This window comes from Pezoporus occidentalis, unplaced genomic scaffold (genome assembly GCF_034315485.1).
Source record: "Pezoporus occidentalis ecotype Australia unplaced genomic scaffold, CSIRO_AGI_Poc_V1 ctg8, whole genome shotgun sequence".
Taxonomy (NCBI): domain Eukaryota; kingdom Metazoa; phylum Chordata; class Aves; order Psittaciformes; family Psittacidae; genus Pezoporus; species Pezoporus occidentalis.
The window spans coordinates 9,496,324-9,515,863 of NW_026916158.1; the positions used below are offsets into that span (position 1 = coordinate 9,496,324).

At 40.3% G+C, this 19,540-nt stretch overlaps 1 protein-coding gene across 1 annotated transcript in view; it reads left to right on the top strand.

Moving 5' to 3' along the window:
* FNDC3B (fibronectin type III domain containing 3B) overlaps positions 1-19,540 on the top strand; it is a 212,461-nt gene that overhangs the window by 21,061 nt on the left and 171,860 nt on the right. The window lies entirely within an intron of this gene.

Sequence of the window (19,540 nt, forward strand, 5' to 3'; positions counted from 1 at the left end):
ATTAGACCATTTTGCTTCCATTTGACATCTTTTAACTAATTAGTTATTTGGGTTGCTTTATTTTGCATTACTTTATTTTCAGTTGATTAAATATGCTTACTTCTCTAAGGGTACAAAATGAAGAACATGCTAATTGCACAACAATTTTGGCATGTGTAGATTGCCTCAGTGTCACCTAAGGACAAAGACTTCTCTGCTTACATTGCTGGTTCTTTTCGCTCTGTGCCTTGTGGGCAGATGTGTCAGACCAGACACTGCTCTCCAAATCCTATTCCTCGCTCCTGCAGTCTAGCCAAAGCTTGTTGGCAACGTCTAATGTAGGTACTCACCCTTGGAAACTGCTTGATCTCAGCTTTTAAATGTTTGGACCCACTAGCTCAGTGAGTCTGGAGGATTAGTAGTGGGACAGCGGAGTGATCTCAAAGAAGTGAAGACCAAAAGGTATTATGTATCCAACAGTGTGAATTATGCCTGGAAACCAGCAGGCCTCATCTGGGAGCTGTCATTAGCTGAGTGGGCGGTTGTGGTGCTCCCTGTTGCTGACTTGAGTAAATTTGGATTGTGGGTATTGAACACCAGCAAAGTAATGCTCTTGCTATGAAATACTTGAGTGTAGTGTTTCTAGAACCAAGTTTTACCCAGGCATTGAGTGCTCTGGAATAAACATGACTTTATTATGAAGTTCTTGCTCTGATTTGTGAGCAAATCAAGATGTAGTTTGTTTGGATTTTAGTTTAACATTACTTACTAATGTGAGGGACTGGGTAGGATCTAACCTGTGCCGGCTAATAAGGCCAACAGAAATGAGAGAAGACACTACAGTTTTACTTTTGTTGCTGAAGTGCTGACTGAAGCCTGAGTGTGTCCAAGCACCTGGTGTTCAGACAAGATACATAATTCTTTCTCTAGAGCCGTTTTTCAAAGGGAATACTGCTCTTATAAAAACTGAGTCTGTTGCAATAGTTGATTAAATATCTTCAGGTGTGCTTTGCCACAAGAAGAGGTGAAGGAGGTTTCTCTTGTGGCAGTGGTGATTTTTCTAGTCTATCCTGTGTCGTGTTTTAAAACTGTATCTGTAATGTTTATATTTGAACTGTATTAATAAAATCCCCTCTATGAGTTTGTGCTAAGGGTGGTGTCAAAGTACCTAGCAGCAGGACATCCCTGGATGTTGTGGTGATCATTGGGTGTTGAATTCAGCATTGCATTAGATCAGCCAGGGTTGGGAGGGTATGTTCATGTGTACGTGCTATTGGGACACAGGGGTCAGTACACGGGGACGCTACCTTGTAATGGGTCTTCTGTGGCCATACGCTGCCAGTATAATTGACAGAAATGAGAATATCCTTTGACTAAAGATGTATTAAACCATTCTAAACTGCTCTGAAAAGCATCATCTTTATAGAGTACTAGGAATGGTAGCTGGTATTCTGAAGTCTTATACAAATGGAGCATTAGCCTCTTTTCTCTCCAGTGAAACCAGAGTGATTTGGTGTTCTTAAAAAACAAGATGTGTTTAAATAGAGACTGGCAAAGATGTCAAGTGAAAGTACTATTTATTACTGAGGCTAGATTTGGATGAATCTTTATTAGAAAAATAACAAACATCACTTATAAACCTTTAGAGAAGTGTATTTTTAAAAGATCCAAGTGTCATAGCTGCAATTTTGTCCTGTCAGAATTTTTTTTTTTTCTTTTTTCTTTTCTTGAAATGCTTTCTTTCTTTCTCACATCTCATTCCAGAGATGGCAACCTTGGCTTTACCTCAACTGTTTGTCAGTGTTTAGCTTCAGATGTTGGCTGTTCTCCTCAAAGGAAGAGACAGCAAGCTACTGAAGTGTCAAGAGTGCACTAGAAGGATGGAATCCTGATTTTAATATGAGTGATTTTTAAGATTTGCCTGCTGTTGATTAAGAAAGGCAGCTACTGACTGCTGAGAAAGTGTTAGATGTGAATCGTCAACTTGGATATTTGTTTTGCGGGGCTTGAAGCTGGCCAAGCAGGGAAGGGTTGCATAGTAGGGTATGATGTGACTGGCTGTCCCTCAGTATATACACCATGTAATTTAGGTGACTTAGGTGACTTAATTTAAAACTTCAGATTTCTGTACCCCAGAAAGCCCAGTTCTGAATGTGTTTGGCTCTGAGTTGGTTGCATGAGGAGGTAGGATAGACACCAGTGGCTGCAGCACCACCCCCTGCCAGCTGCTTGGAGATCTGTTAAACTTTTGTTTAAAACTGCGTGCCTGTTACCATAACTTTTGGTCCATTTTGGTGAATGAACCATCTCTGTAATGTGCGTGGCCAGTGGAGCTCTCTGGTGTGGGCTGGAGCTGTGCTGCTCCTCCTTGCTCCCCTCCTGCGTGTGCTGCGGGCAGCTGCCTGCCACAACTGGGATCTGGCTCTGCAAATGAGACAGGATGTTTGCTTTTGTGGAGTGCAGTTGTTGAGGAAATTTAAACGAAGGGATTGCTTGAAAGGTCAAGCCACCTTAACCAGATTAGGCCCTTAAAATGAGGGTTATGGGCGTAGTTTAAAGCACCTTATCAGGAGAGGTTGGGGAAGGATGTGCTCTTGATAGCCAGTGTTGGAAAGCAATGTTGCATCACTTCTCTTTGGACTGCAGTGCGACAGCGGGGTTGAGTATGGCTAAAATGGAAATTTGAAGGAGCTGATTTATCTGAATGTGCGAGGCTGCAACCACTGTGGGGAAATCTGTGGAGAGGCTCTGCCCAGCCCCCCAGAGGCATTACACACCCAAACCAACATTGCACATGCCAAAACCCAGCGTGCTCAATGACAGATAAGAAGGAATGCACAGTATTTTAAGTGTCATAAAGCTGGATATCCTTTGTGCAGGAAATTTCCTGTCCACAGGAATTTATTTTTCAACAGAAAAATCCACAAAATGGAAGTGGGGGAGGGAGACTTGCACATGGTAGATGAGAAGTTTCTAATTTTTCTATCTTAAGTGAAGAAACAGGAAGGTTTTGGAGAACAGAAAAACACACACCCTTTATGTATTGATAAACTACTAACATGCTTAGTTGCTCATTGAATATTCATCGATTTGTGTTTATCACTGTCAACAGTGTACAGCAATTAACCGTTAGATTCTTTGGAAAAGAGACTTTTGAACATTTCAGTTAAAAAGGCATTTACTTTCAAGGATGGCTGAGCCTTGAGATGGGGGCAGCCAGAGCAGAGCCCTCCAGACTGACCTCCACCAGGCTCTGTTGCATGTTTTGCCTTCATGTTTATAGTGAATTAAAGCCTAAATCATAAAGCAGGGTTTATTGATGATTTGCAATCTGGTTAATCTCATAGTGAAAATAAGGTGTACTTTGCTAAAGCAGCACTGCTGCTGCCTGCTCCCCTATTGACTGCAGGGTTTGCTTACAATGCGGTGGGGTCAGCAGCCGCTGGAGCAGCAGAGGAGTGCTTATAGCTTCCTGCTATGAAAATACTTTTGTAAGACTGTATATGCTTCCTTCTGTAAACTTCAGATATAATTCACTTGATCTCCTGAATGTGGCTTTGTATTCTGGGATAGCTGTTGCTAACAAAGACCTACAGCTATTAAATACAATGAGAATTTATTGTTTACCAAGATTTTTTTTCTTTTGTGTTTGGGGTTGTTTTGGGTTGTTTTTTTTTTTTTTGTGCATGTTTATAGCATGAATCCAATAAAGGATTCATTTACCTGTAGACACAATTGAAAGCAAGACATATTTAGTAATTCAGTAAAACTTACAGAAAGAAGGCAGTGTAATGAAGAGGTGAGGCGTTAATGAAGTACCTCTCTTTCTGTCTTCCCTGTGCTAATGAAAAGAGAAAAGAATTTGGTAGATGTGTGGTGTTCTTAAGGTTTATAGCTGGACTTTGTTTTTTGAAATACAAGGATTATGGTGTGTGTTCGATTTCTTAACCTATTTTCTCTGCATTCCCAGCACCAAAGAGAAGGCTTTCTAAAACAATGCTAAACTTACCATGTTGAGATTGCACTTTTTGAGGCTGGAGTAACATGTTCTAACAGAAATCCCACTTGATGAGAACATTTTAGTCGTGGAATCTTTGGTATGTGCCAGTGGCAGGAGCTGCACTCCCTGGTACGCTGCTCTGTTCTTGAAGCAAGTATGTGTAAGGCTTTGGGATACAGGCCCACTGTGCTTTGAGAGTGAAGAACGCACCATTGGCCTACAGGTTTTTGTAGCAGGTTAAGTCCAGGAAAAAGTGAGTTTTTTCTCTTCAACATTTTGCTTTAAAGTCTTTAGCAATTCTTTGAACTTGCTTATTTTTAAACATGGTTTAAGCATTCTAAGGATTTCAAGATAAATGAAGATAACTATACCTATCATGTAGATGAGCACATATATATGTGTGTACATGTACATATCTCATAACTTACCTGATGATCTTAAACCTCTGATTAGATATGGGGACAGTAAGACCCTGAATGTAGGAGATAGAGCTACCAAGGGAAACTGTAAAAGTAATTATCAGATTTATTGTACTGATGAACAGTGGCCTGATGCTATTGTACTAAACAGACCTCTCCCCCCTTGTTTTATTTTTGGGCCACTGGCATGCCTTTAAATGCTGAAATTTGAATCCAGCATAGAATTTTATGCACCTGTTCTGCATCTTGGTATCTTCTCACCAGTGATTAAGTTTTTTGGGTATGGTTTTAAAAAAATCTTTTTGTGATCTCTATCTAGTTTTTGACTGTATGTTGTACTAAATATAACATAAAGTCTAAAATAAATACCTTATAATTTTGTCTGCTATACCCATTTTTATTTGAGATGGGGATCTCACTTGCTTTAGTTCTTCATTACTGGTTTCCCAGCAGCTAAGTAACTTGATGACAAATGTAGATGCCTGTTACAGGAACAGTCGTAGACCTGGCAGCTGGCATATAATGCATGCTGCATATTAAACTGCACTAAATCGTGCTTTTCCCATAGTAATCCTTCCTGGAGAGGGAGGGGTGACTTCTGAGAGTGGGTTTCCAGTCTGCTAGCTGGTTTAAAAATTACGTTGGCTTACCAGCTAAGTAGTTCTGCAATTAGATACCACCACACTTCTGCATTTTTGATCAGTCTTCTGTTAATCTTCATGAATTCTTAATCCTCTTACAACCCAATGATGCTTCAGCATTCGTGATATCAGCAGAATGCTGTCAGTGATTGTACTACTGCTTTATTATTAGCATAGGTACTTTCTCCATATTTAATGGATAGGGAGACTCAACCCACTTGTGTTTGTTACAGGAAGGAAACTACTAGTAACAAAGCAACTTTCATAGAATCATAGAATCATTAGGGTTGGAAAGGACCTTAAGATTATCTAGTTCCAACTCCCCTGCCGTGGGCAGGGACACCTCACACTAAATCATATCACCCAAGGCCTTGTCCAACCTGGCCTTGAACACCGCCAGGGATGGAGCATTCACAACCTCCCTGGGCAACCCATTCCAGTGCCTCACCACCCTAACAGGAAAGAATTTCCTTCTTATATCCAACTTAAACTTCCCCTGTTTAAGTTTTAACCTGTTACCCCTTATCCTGTCACTACAGTCTCTAATGAAGAGTCCCTCTCCAGCATCCCTATAGGCCCCCTTCAGATCCTGGAAGGCTGCTATGAGGTCTCCATGCAGCTTTCTCTTCTCCAGGCTGAACAGCCCCAACTTCCTCAGCCTGTCTTCATAGGGGAGGTGCTCCAGTCCCCTGATCATCCTCGTGGCCCTTCTCTGGACTTGTTCCAACAGTTCCATGTCCTTTTTTTTATGCTGAGGACACCAGAACTGCACACAATACTCCAGGTGAGGTCTCGCAAGAGCAGAGTAGAGGGGCAGGATCACCTCCTTTGACCTGCTGGTCATGCTCCTTTTGAACTTTCCTTAATTTAATCAGTTCAAGAAGTGTTAAAAACAGTGAAAGCCTTCAAGACTTATGTACCTCAGTGTATTCTTAATAATATATATTGTCTGCTCAATACATGTGAGAACGAATGTGTCATTCATTACTTCTAACTAAGTATTCATCTGAGATTTCTGCACCACTAATGTGTATGGATGAGAAGGATTAAAAAGCAGCAGAGCATCCACAGTTTCTTCAGCTACAAATTCAAAGACAAAAGGTTGTAACAGGTTGAGTTTTTGATTGAAATGATAATAAATCTTGTTCTGCTCTTCCTTGAACAGAGAAGACACTGAGAGTGAAGTTACTTGTAATGGTGCTGAATTTCATATTACTAATTTCTGAGTATTTAAAACTGTAATCAGTGATTACTTCTTGGTGTAGAGCTGTAGCACTCACTTTAATATGTTGCACTCTAAGAAGCTGCTTTATGAATTGTAAGATACCTCTGGCACCTGTCGGGTGGTGAGAAGATACACCCAGAAATCTGTGATTTAGGTTATCCATAACAGGGCTTGATGCAATGCCTAGGAACACAGAACAGGATTAGAGAGAAATCTTATCATTGAAGTTTCATCTGGGGCAATGGAAAAAATTAGAATTCATGAAGGATGAAGGAATTTTCTTAGCATCAGGAGGAAGATGAGATTCTGAACAGCTGTTTGGTTTTGGGGGGGGCTTCTCTGCAGTGTGCTCCATTGCTGTACACTCATCAGCAGGTTAAAACAGCTCTGAACACCCGGGCTGTCTTTCTCTATCAACCTGGAATTTGACTGGGGACTAGAAAGAGAAGCAGGAGGAGGAATATATTAACATAAGAGAGAGTGGGAGTGCTTTTTTCTACATGGGTCCATTACCTTTGAGACTTTTTATTAAAATTGTTGCATGGACATGTCATCTTCTTTCTCTGCCCCAAGAAGAACATGCTGTGGTGTAGGTAAGAAACAATGTCAGTTAGTTTTTCTTATTTTTTTTTTAACCAGATATTAGCATATCAAATGACGGAAAAATATGTACCCTTCCTCTAGGAATTAGGGACCAAATGTGACCCACTTGAATTTCGGAGACCTGTGAAGGTTTTTGCTGGAAGAACAAGTGGGGTTAATGAGTAGGCTTTTGTCACTGATTAACTGGGTACTGTATTGTTAAGGTGGGTATCCGTATGGGCTTTGCTCTGCTGAGCACTGCCAAAATGTGACTGAACTGGGTCAGAATGTAAATATTAAAGAACTGAGATTATGCTGTACTTTTGGTGATAGCACCTGGGTGTTCCAGTTTATTCACACAAACTGTGTGTGCCTCGATAGTGCTCTCCTGGGTGTTAAAGCAGTGGAATAAAATCTCGTTGGGCCACGTGTCAGTTACAGCATTCAGGTAAAATTGAGCGCAACCAGATTTCACTGGGAAAGCTTGTTCTTTGCTTGCATCCTGTGCTGATGCCGGCAGGCTGCCTGCAGAGCTCTTCAGGCTAACTCCTGGTTTTGCTGGCATTTTGAACTTTCTGCCTCCAGTGCTGAAGATAAACTGCTGTCAACCCCCATTTTATTTTTAAAAATCTATTCATATTCATATATACTATATTTCTATATTTGATGTAGAAATTGTTCTAAGAGGACATAAACTTTGTGTAACATTCTTTGCTCCATCAGGATTTCTGTGAATTTCTCTTGCAATACGCAGTGTGGTGCATGTCCAGGAAAAGCTGAATACTGGAGACTGTCAGGATGTGGTAAAGTGTTTATGCAAGGTACAGTAGAAAATGTTTTTAAAGAATTAGCCTTTCTTGTAGATTCAGTCTTTTTCGTGCTTGAATTCCTTCAACTTGAGTTTTGAGGGTGATTTTCTTTTGTTTGAAGGACTTGCTTGTTTTATGGTCATCTGTTTATTGGAATTCTGTGAATGAACTGTGTGTTATTTGTACCTTCTCCCCAACCCTTCAAAACTACTTAAGGGGTTTTTTTAAGGTCATTTTCCCCATTCCCATACACAAGCCAAGTCAAAGTCCATTTCTTGAAATTCAGTTTTGTATATTTTGACACATAAAGCTATTTTTTTGCTGTCTTTCTGGAACACTTCAAGTTTTTAATTCTAGCTAGAATTATAAATGAAATATTCTGGGGATGATGTGGAGGGTGTTTATACTTCTTTCTAGGAAGCTACAGTCTTGTGAATGTTTGTTGCTAGAGGTTTATCTCTGACAAAATGATTTTGTTTAGAAGGACCCAAAGATAAACTCTGATTTTATTTTCACATGCTGCTAGTCTACTCTGAGGCTTGCACAATGGAGCTACCCCATGTTTTTAAGTAGCAAGCAGGTTGTTTATGCCAATTTGGGAAAAGAATGAAGTTTACCTTCTGAAAATGAGTGGAGCAGGGAAAGAACAAAGGTGTTTTGGCCAGTGCCTGTGGTACTGCTTTCCCCTGGCTTGTCTCTGGGGCTGAATGGGAAGGGGGTGATCCTGATGCATGGCTTTGTGACTGCCACCTGCCTTTGCTTAGCCCATGCAAGGTGCATCCCTGTTTGTCATGGCCTCCTCCCATGTCGGTGGAGGTGGTGTGAAACATTCCTGAGACAAATACTAAATAACTTTTTGGTAGCATTTTGGGCTGGGAGGGTTCTCAGCATGGGGTTTGACAGCAGCATGCTTTCAGCAACAGGCAGGCCAGGAAGTTTATGGTTCCCTGCTGTTCTGCTGGAATAGCGTGTTGCATTCGTGGGGCTGGGGACACTGTTATGCAGCCAGGGAGAGGGAGGGATGTGCTCGGGTATCTCTCAGAGCAGAAATGAAAGTGCATTTGTCTTAAGTCAGGAACATATTTTTTCTCTTGATTAAAACCCCCCTGATTCTCAGTAAGACCAGCCTTTGTATGGTTCACCTCTAGAGAGTACAATTTCTTCCTTTCTGTGGATTTCTTAAATGTATTTGAATAGACTCTAGACTCTTGCACTTCAGAAGTTTGGTATGCAGCTATGGAAATGAATTTATTCAAGTGTAACAAGGGAAAATGAAACAGCAGTTACATGTGGCATGAAGCTTCAAAGTTGGTTTGCTTTCTGCTGCTTGTCCGTTCAGATTTTTTGCTTGACTAGAATTGTGTCATTTAAAGGATGCGGAAAGCTAACTTTAGTTTCATGACTTTAATTGACTTCCTTGGAGCTGTGTGTGGTTGTATGAACAGGGAAGCATAAAGAAGCATAACTGACCCCTTTTTTCTTATTAAATAATAATTTTGCATTAAAAAATTACTGCAGGTTGTCCGTGGAGATATTTACCTTCCTTTACCTAGATCAGTTTCTGGTTCTTATTATTGTCTTGTGTATGTGCCTGTTGACGTTCCAAAAAGAATGTTCTGTTGCTTTCTTTGAAGCACCTTAATTATTATTTGTCTTTAAAATTTTACTTTCTGCAGAGTTGTGTGGGCTACTTAGTGCATGAGGGCTTGTCTCCAACACCCAGAGGTGTTGCCCCTGTTGCTCTGTGGGCATGGGTGTCCTCTTTGGGTGTCTCATAAAGCACCTGAGCTGCCTTTCTTCAAAATTCATTTTTTTATGGGAGCCTGCAGGTTAATGCTGACTGTGTTTATCCTAAATGGAGTCTATTTAGACTTGGATGGTCACAGCTATGTCCTTCAAGTTTTTGGGAAACAATAAACTGTGGGTATCCATCTGCAGAGCTGGTGTAAGAACACATTTCCTCCCCTTTTTTCTCTGTTTTCCTTTCAGCCTATGCTCACAGTAACAGCAAGCTGTCATGATGTTTTCTCCTGTTTTGGAGCTAAAAGCAGTAAGGAAGAACATTATGGATGATACTTTGTAGTTAAAACCCCCTAAGAGCCAAAAAAGATAGATTGCCTTTAGATTGACTCTTTCAGGGGTTATTCCTGAAGGCTAGCAATGCCTGTGAACTGGAAGGTGTGTGCTGCTGCTTCTAGGATTTAGGAGGATTCTCAGCAATCTTAAGAAATTTTTTATTATGTGGAAAAAAAAAAAAGAGTGTAAGGTATGTTAATAAGCTTTCAGTACTGATACTACCTTTTCATGTTCTGCCAACACTGAAAGCTGTAATATTAAAGTCAATAGGTGAAATATTAGGGGGAAATTCAGGGTAGATGTACGGAAGAAGTTCTTTACTGTGAGGGTGGTGAGGCACTGGAACAGGTTGCCCAGGGAAGTGGTAAATGCTCTGTCCCTGGCAGTGTTCAAGGCCAGGTTGGACAGAGCCTTGGGTGACATGGTCTAGGGTGAGGAGTCCCTGCTCATGGCAGGGGAGTTGGAACTAGGCAGTCTTGAGGCCCTTTCCAACCCAAGCCATTCTATGATTTTAATGAACAAACACTTTTAACTTAGTAATGAGTAACTCCTGTATAACTAGGATTTATAGGACTGGGGCTGTTGCCTTTTAACCATACCCACGGCACGTAGAGGGGAGAGCATCTGTCTCCCTGGCACTGTGCCACCGTGCCTTTCCACCAGCACTGCTGGGTTTGCTGCGATTTTTAAGTGATGTTGGTTTCCCAGTTCATAATACAAGTTGTCCAATACTCCACTGTGTTGCTTATTATCAAAGAAGAATACCAATTTATTTTTATTCATAGTAACTTTTAGCTTTCCATTGCCTGAATGAATTGGCAGAGCATGGGAATTAATTTAGTTATAAGGGTGAGGACTCAAAATTCGATATGAGCAAGCTGAGTGTTGGTAACCCCACTGGACTGTCTCCTGCTGTATCAACATGTTGTGGTTTAAACCAGGAGATGCAGAATCAGGTCAAAATGCACCACAGCAGCAACAGGAAGGACAGGAAGGCGTTACCAAGAAGGAGAAAAATGACTGCTACTGCTGAACCCAGGACACAACAGAACTTCATTTCTCCTCCAGTCTGTGTTACAAGCTGTGCCACATTTCAGACAGGTAACAAAACCCAAAGGTTTTCCTTTTTTAACCCATTTAATAGATGATGTGAGCTTTATAGCTGCATTAGTTGGCATATTCAGTGTGATGGAGATTCAGCATTTTCTGTCCAGATAAATAGAGAACCTGTGTCTTCCCACCTTAAAGAAAACAAAACCCCCAAGTACTCTGCATTTAAAGATTCAGTGGTTTTGATTCTTTAATGCTTTATTATCATTGGAGATAAAAATCAGATACCTGGAGTAGGAGAGGCTTCTTTCCTGTAAGGGGCTGCATACCCAAATTACTCAATTGAAAATGGAACAATGGTTTGATGATGCTGTGTATGTGTGGTTTCTTTCTTTTTTGTGGTTTTTGAGTTGCTGGTGTTTAAGTTTTTTTAATACAAGTTCCTGCCTACCTCAAATTAAGAGAAGCCTTCATAAGTAGCATATTATTTTCATTTTCATGAAGCAGTTCAGAAAAGTAAAAATCTCTTGTATGTTTTACTTTGTTCTGAGAAAGTGAGGAATGGTGAAACAATAACTTTTCTGTTGGTGCTGAGAAGTTCTAGAGTGACAGGGTTTGGGTGGTGGATTTTGAGTTGGTTTGGGGTTGTTTTTTTTTGTCAATCATGCAGTTTAGACACTTACATTCTATAATAATGGGTTCAGCTTTCCTTCTACATGAGAAAGTTCTCCAGCAGCTATCCAGAGGTACTCCCTTGCAGTGGCCGCTCTGTTGAATGCCTGTTCTTGAATCTCAGGGCTGAATGGGAGATCTGTCTGAAGCGGTTTCCCACAATAACACAATGAGCCACTTTGTCAGCACAGCATCAGCACAGAGTCAGGACAACAAAAAAGTTTGTCTTACACAAAGGTGTGCTGAAGTCTTGCTGCAAATGGAATTTGGTATCCGTGCTTTTCAAGCACTGTAGGTTGATAAGATAGATATCCTTCTTTTTCATCGTAGTTTAATGAGCAGTAAAAAACAACCAACAAACCCACTCCATTGATTTCAGTAGATTATCCACTGCACAGGAAATATAGAAAAGATAACCAGGTCTTTGTGATATTATTGCAGGGAGGTTATTATTTGAGAGAGCAGAGATGAGGAGGAGGGTATTTATCACCAAATGCTATGCTTATCAGCCTCTAACTGTGATTAATACTTTGGCTATTAGATGGAGGCGGAAAGCAAACAGATGAAGTATATGCCTTATCTGACTTGCACCTTTGTGCAGGAACTTCTCTTCGTGTAGAGGTTTTGCTGGTGTCCCCAGGCATGTGCAGTCTTCATCCAGGGGAGTTCAACATATCAGCAGACTGCTAATAAAACTATTAAGGGTGCATAAAGATGTACTCTGGTGCAAATGTCTGCAGGGTTGAGGCCCAAATTGTAGACAGGTGTAGGTCTGGATTGAAGGGGTTTGTTCCTCCTCAAGTGAATAGTTGGAGTAACTTGGTATTTGTTTGAAACAGTGTTTAAGCTTTTGTGACGTTGTGAATTTCATTTACAAATTGCTTTTGTCAGAGGCATTATAGAGTGTAGAGAACCTGAAGGGATTATCATTTAATTAGGAAACATGCAACCTTGTCTCTGTTGGACAGAATGGCCTTTTGCTATTAGGGAACCAGTTCGTGCCCTTGCATTAGGGGACCAGTTCGGACCAGATCGTAGGATGGGGAGATGTCAAGGAACTGTCGTTCTGTACTCCTCACCCTGGCATGTGGGGGACTCCAGCTGGAAGGGTTCTGTCCTCTCCTGTTGGCCATTGAAGAGGGGGATGTCAGTAAAATTGAAAGGTCCCACTTTGTGCCTGTTCTTGTGATGTGGCTTGTGGTCTCTTAGAACAGCACAGAGAGGCTGAGTCCAGTTGGTAGTGTATTGTACAGCTGTCAGTTGATCAGCACCCAGAACTCTTACTCAATATTTCTGTGAGGGTGGACAAGCAGGGATGAATTAACTTGAAATGTTGATTACTTATTGTATTTTTGGAATTGCATAAATCAATTTTCCTTTAAAAAAAAATGTTTAATGTAGTTGCTATTTAATGCAAATAGTGCCAGAAGAAATTCTATCATTAGATGGGGTTTTTAAATGTAAAAACCTAACATTAAAAATGTAAAGAAGTAGCAGTACAAAAAATTGTGGAAACAAAATAATTGGCCTCCCATTGTGCAAGAAGGGTTAACCTCAGCCTATTGCTCTTGTCACTAATATGCAGGAAGGTGAGGAAAGAAATGTGTGAGGACTTGGAAGGAAAGGGATATAAATAGCAAAAATGACTAACTTAAACTGGTATTTTTGCATGTTTTAGAATTGATTTTGAGCAGCAGATGAATTTGAGTGAGAATGTTATGGAGGCACTGGATTAGCTCATCTGCCTGTGGCTTTCTGCTCAGCTGTAGCTAACATGAGCCTCATAAAACTTGTGTTGATCTGTTTCTCTTCTGGTGTATTTTATTTCGTTAAATCCAGTGCCATTACGTCTTCACCTGAATATGACTGCCCTTTGGGGCACTTACTTTCCCCAGGTAGATGTGGTGGTGGGAGGAGGGTGGGTTGGCTTTTCCTATGCAACTTTTCAGAAGATTCCGCTCTGGAAAACTAGGGCAAAAAAACTAGTGGCGTGAAGTTTTCCTTTGATAAAAGACTGCTTTGTGCACCAGCTTGCTTTATTCTGGTGTTTCATCAGAGCTATTGTATGCTGATGAGTTGTACTTGCCTTGTGAAATAAGACACTTCTGTATGATGCCGTTTGACCTCATCTCCCCATTCCTGATGCTTGAAGTTATTTAGTTACTCCATTTCATCCCAAGGTTGAGCTAGGGACCTTCTTTGTTTTTATATATAGTTTGTTTGTTCCGAAATGACAAACATTTCCTGTGAGGGCTGGTTGCATTGCCAAATTGTTGTTCTTTGAAAAGAGTGGAGTTTCAAGTCTTGAAAACTTGAGGTCAAATTTTAGATTTAAATAAATGCAGACTACCAAAAATCATCGTATCATTACGCTTTGGATAGCGTTAATAATCTTTAATAATCTTACATCAGTGTGGGGGAAAACACCATTAACTTTCCTTAATCTCTTATAGAATTGAATTCTGCTAATTCCATCTTTAGAGATAGAATGCATCATGGACGTTGAAATGTGTTGTTATTTAAAATAAAGTAGAGGGGAATAAACCCACTGATTAATTGCAGTGGTTAAGTTTTGAGAGGTTGTTTATGCTTTTCAGCTTGCTGGAGATAGGATCCAGCTACTGGTGGTGGTCTTGTCTGTGAAATGGCACACGGAACAAGCAGCAGGCATTTTACTGCCTCTTCATAAACTGACTGTGAGCTTTGTAGGTAGGCATTCCCTCTAATCTGATTTCTTTTGTCATAACAGATTTTTAAAATTGCATGTACTTCTTCAAATTTGTTACGAAGAAGCCTGTCTGTTTGGGTGCTTTCAAATTAATCTACCGTGTTTGCAATTAAACAGAGAAAGAATGCTTTCAGGTTTCAGTCGCCCTTCAGACGGATGTGATTTAACTAAACTAATGAACACACATCAGACAAGACAAATTCCAGACTGTTTGTGCCTTGACCAACCATCTGTGCGCATACCTCCAGGTACTGCTCATGTCTCAAGAGGCTTTTCTACATGAGCAATTATTACCACTCCTTTTTGAATTCAAGTGGCAAGCCATGGCAAGAGTCTCTTGAAAGCAGCTATATTTACCACTCTGCTTTTCAGTGAAAATATAATTGCATTATGTATTTCTTAATTAATCTTAAATTTCAACATGTGCTGTACAAAATGCAATACGAAAATGTGGCTGTGTGTAAGCTCTTTCACCTCTTGCATGCAAACACGAGCATCAACAGTAACATGCAGAAGTGCTTCTTATTGGGAGTTTTCCTAGTGGGTCATGTACTCATTTTGAATTCTTAATGTCTGCGTATGTGTGTGTACAAATAAATCATGGGGGTGTGTATACATATTCTGTTTGTACATACTAGCAATTTTTTCCTGGTTAATCTTTTCTTTCGTTATTTTTGAGTTTGTTCAAAATATCTCTGGAAAAAGCACCTATTTCTTCAACTACATAATGATCAGCAGTGACGTGATTTGACATACCAGACCTCAATATGGTTCTTCAATTCCACATACAGACTCCTGGAAAACAGCAAATTGTTCCAAGAATATTTCTTTTTATTGAGGAAGAATAACATGTGCTGCAGGTAATGGCTGCTGCAGATGCAAAAGGATTTTTATTCTCATTGCATTTCGCTGCATTTCTTTGCAGAAGTGAGATACCTTCTGGAAATATTTTGAGTCTTCCCTGTTTTCGGGGCCTGTCTTTCTAAAGCCGTGTTTGACTTCACATTGGTGGTAGGTGGGACTCCTCTAACATGAGCCTGTGATTCCATACATATTTTTTTAACTATGGCAAAAATATTTTAAGTGACTCCTACTTCCTCTTGTCCTGGTTATAACAACACAGGTATTTGAGGGTCTGTGTAGCGTGGTGGATGGGGAAACTGTCTTCAAACTAGCTGTGCAGATAACATTGGAGGGTTTGCATTGGTTGTGCTGTTAGGATGTGGTTTGGAGGGTGCAGATCAAGTATCACGAATACTTCCCTTCTGTGGTCAGAGAACTGCTGATTTCTGAATATCCTCATTGCAGAACCTGTGATTTCTGGTGTTTGTTATAAAGGCAGGGTAGCTCATGGTTACTGATCATGACAGTTAGACATTTGTCCTAAAGTTAGGTAAGGGAAGGTTGAGCACCAGTGCACCTCTGGCTTTGACGGTTGCCATTGCATTTGAGCTTCATCTCGTGGAAAGCAATTTGACAAATTGGTGGTCTTCAGTGATGCATCTGGTGGCCAGGAGGGGCTGAGGTCACAGCTGGCTCAGGAGGTGGCTGGGCCATGGGCAAATGGCTTGTCATGTCTGAGGACAAATCTTGTAGAAAATCTGAGGTGTTTTTGTTTGCTTGTTTATTACTTGCTGCATGCATTTGGGCTTGTGTGTGTGTGTGTGTCTGTGTATGTACATGCACCATCTGCATATGAACTTCCTAATCTTGAACTTGTAAGGGTTTTTTTAGGCTGGAAAGAGAAAATTTTTCCTTTTAAAATTTTATACCATGTGTGGTTTGAATCTTTTCTATAGTAATGCCGAGACCGTAGCTTCAGACTCTGTGCAGGATGTTCTTTTATTATCAGACAGAATAACCTTAACTAACCACTGCACGAGTGCAAATGTGTGTTTAGTCCTGGATTTCTGTTGTATTTTAAGTAAACCAGGATATGTGGCTCTACTAGGTATTAGAAAGCTGTCATCAGAATTCATCTTTGTAGTAGAACTTTTGTAACTCCAGATGACTGATAAAAAAGCAGAACGCGCTGTTCAGTAGATTTTAATGATCTTCTTCAGGAAAATAAAAATTGAGCCTTTGCAGAGAGGGGTCACAGGACTGAATAGTCAGAACTCTTCTTGCTTTTGCCAGGTTGTCTGAATTTGACTGCCGTAGCTCGAAAAGGTTCTTCAGCTTTGTAATAGACAGACAGTGGAAAAAAATCCCGAAAAGAAGAATGTTCTTGGCTTATAGCCCCATTAATAGCATGGGTAAGACCTGCTAGGAAAAGCAGGACTTGGTTATCTTGATGTGGTTCACACTGCTTTTGGAATTTCAGGAGAACTCTGACATAACCTGTTAGGTCATATTAATTGACCATACATAGTCATTGGTTTTTAGATAGTTACAGTTTGTTCTTCTGTGTGTTTAAATTTTCTCTCTAGTGCCATGTGCAACTAATTTATGTATTACAAATTCACATATTGAATTAATTTAAGGAAACCAAGTCATCTCAGTGATCAATAGAAGGCTGCAGTACTGAACTGGAAATCAGGTTTGTAACAGTAACTTGCAAACTTCAAAAGGCTTGTAAGTTTGGTTTGGAGAGAGAAACATCAAACTTGGATGGTTCTCTACAGCAAGATGGGAAGCTGTGATTTCCCATATTCCTGGAGGTAGCTAGACAGGGAGATGCAGCCTCTTGCTCCATGTTGGCATTGCTGTGGTCTGTTCCAGCCAAACCTAGGGAATGTAGACACACAGGAAATATCTTTTTTAAATTTAAATATAGTCAGCTTTCTAGACAAAACCCCAAATTTGAATTAGTACCTGAAAAATAAGCTGTGGGTTAGTATTTGGCAGTTCATATTTTAGCTAAGGAAGAGTTTTCATATCCTGAAATGTGACTGGCTTTTTGAGTTCTTGTCTGGTGTTTTCTCCCACTGATGTTTCGGAATCTACAAGAAAAAGAAGGTGCTTGTGTTCAGACCTCACCTTTGTATCAGTCAAGTTTGCTTATGTGAGCATCCCTTGAGGTAGTGGGAATACTAGATTTTAGGAAGGGTGTGAATGCAAGGTGAATAAATCTCTTCTAAGTAGATTCATCTAGCTCCGCATAAAGTACTTCTATGTCAAATACTGCTAAAAAAAAGTATAATATGAATGCCTGTGGCCAGCTGTGCTTTGTAGACAGTACTGTTGCTGGCGTTATCTCTGGTGGGGTCATACCAGACCTGACAAATAAAGGAAGCCCTTTTTATTTCTTTTTCCTTTTTTTTCCCCCACCCCCTTTAATATGAGGCAAGTATAGACATGGCTGTAGTGACAAACCATTAATAAAGCAAAAGGAATGCAGCTGTAAAACTTTAAATAATGACATGTAGCAAATAAATGTCAACATATTGGTGGTTGTGCTTGGAGTGGAAATATTACTAGGAAAATATGTAGCTTGAAGCTAGTCTGGCTTTTTTTCCTTAAGAAAATAGCATTGGTGTGACGCTTAAGCTCCATTAAAACTGGGGCTTTCGGATTTGGACTAGATGAACATGTCATTTGAAGGGGGGATATTATTTACATGGGTTTAAAATAGTTCCTATGAATATCACATTTTTTAAAAATAGTCTTTTTTTTTCCCCTATATATGCATAAACGCACACTCTATAGATACATAACTACATGTATAACCAGTGTAGTTTGAGGTACAACTGAGTATTGAGTCAATTCCCATTGAAAGTTGCTAACTCATAATTACTTTTATTATGCTTTTTTGGTCCTTTTCTTAATCCCAAGTGTTTAAGAAATGGTTCAAAACTTTACATGTTTCTTCTTCTCCTCACTAATTTTAAACAAGCAAATAAAAATCTCAGTTATATTGCCCTGCTCCTTCCCCTCCACCACCAAAACCCAACGCCAGTGAATATTGGTTGTGGACTTGGATCTTTCTCAAAATTAAAGCCTGAGGCTCTAAAGTAATGAGAAGCAAAAGATTTAGAAGAATCTCCAAATATTGCAAAACTTCAGGGGGAAATGTGTTGAGCAAAGCTTCTGAGCTGTTGGACAGATTCCTTAGCCCACATAATGGTTGGGTCAGAGCCTTGAATGACTAAAGCAGGGAGGCTTGGGTCATCAATAGACCCATGCCAGATCAGAGAGCTTGATTCTATTGTCTACAGTAGTGTTTAGCAAGTGTCCTTATTCTTTACTCCATGGGTATATAGACTGCAGGGCAGATTATTCAGCATAGTGGTGACAGTAGGACTAAAACACAGCCAGACTCTGGGATGAAGCAGTTGATGCAGGCAGGAGATGGGACTTGAATCCTGGTTGTGGCTGTGCCATCCTCTTAACAGCTGTGTCTCAAGAACTTTCTGAGAAGTGCTGCCTTGTAATTGAGTCTCAAATGAAAGGAGTGATTTCATTTAAAGGTGGATGAAAATAGATTGCTTCTGTTTATATCCCAGTGAAGTGATGATCAGAAAAGTGGTGGTTTTGCATGGATAAGAACATTGGAAATTGCTGTGAAAGTCCTGCTAAATTTGGTACTGAGTTAAATTAAAATGCTGGTCTTGAGAGGTATGGCTGGAGGCAACAGGGCTAAGTTTGCATGTCTTCTGATAAACAAATACACTTTTAGTCCTTTGGTACTACTCAGATATGAAGGGGGCTTGTGTGATAACAAGTAAAAGATAGATGTGACTCAGTCTCTGTTGGCACCACCATCACTTTCAGATCGCAAGTGGTCTTCTTCAGGGACTGGAATACCAGCTCCTGGTGAGGCTGATGTTTCTGATCATCAGGTTGCTTTGCAGGTGATAGGATTGTGACGAGCTCTAACAGAGACTGGTGATAATGGAGAATGTATTTCAACTAAACTATTTTTGTTGTTAAACTAAAATTATCTGTATCTTTATAAAGTCTAGCAGTACCGGGGGGCAGAGCAGGTATGGTGATGTTAAGGTTGCAGCATCTGTGGACCACGTGCTCCAACACTGGTGAGGCTCAAACCTTTGTCTCCTCTGGAACAAATGAATTAAACTCCTGATTTACAGCTCTGTAGTGAAGTGCTCCATATAAATATTAGATCCCACAATACTCTTCCTCATGAATGGGGATTTTCCTGTTGTTCTTTGCCAAAAATTCTCCTCTCGTACTCTGGTGGTCTTGTGCCAGCTGATTACCTGGCTGTTGACAGCCATCTAAGTCACAGCGTATGTTTTTTTCTAACTCAGATTTGTGATATATATGAAATTATTCAGGAGGACTTTGAGGTTCTCTGGTATAAGAGGTACTGAGGAGGCTGCCTGATCAGCACTGGCCCTGTGAGGTGGCTTTGCTTGGGAGTTCTTGTGCAGTACTCTAGATAAGCTTATGTTAT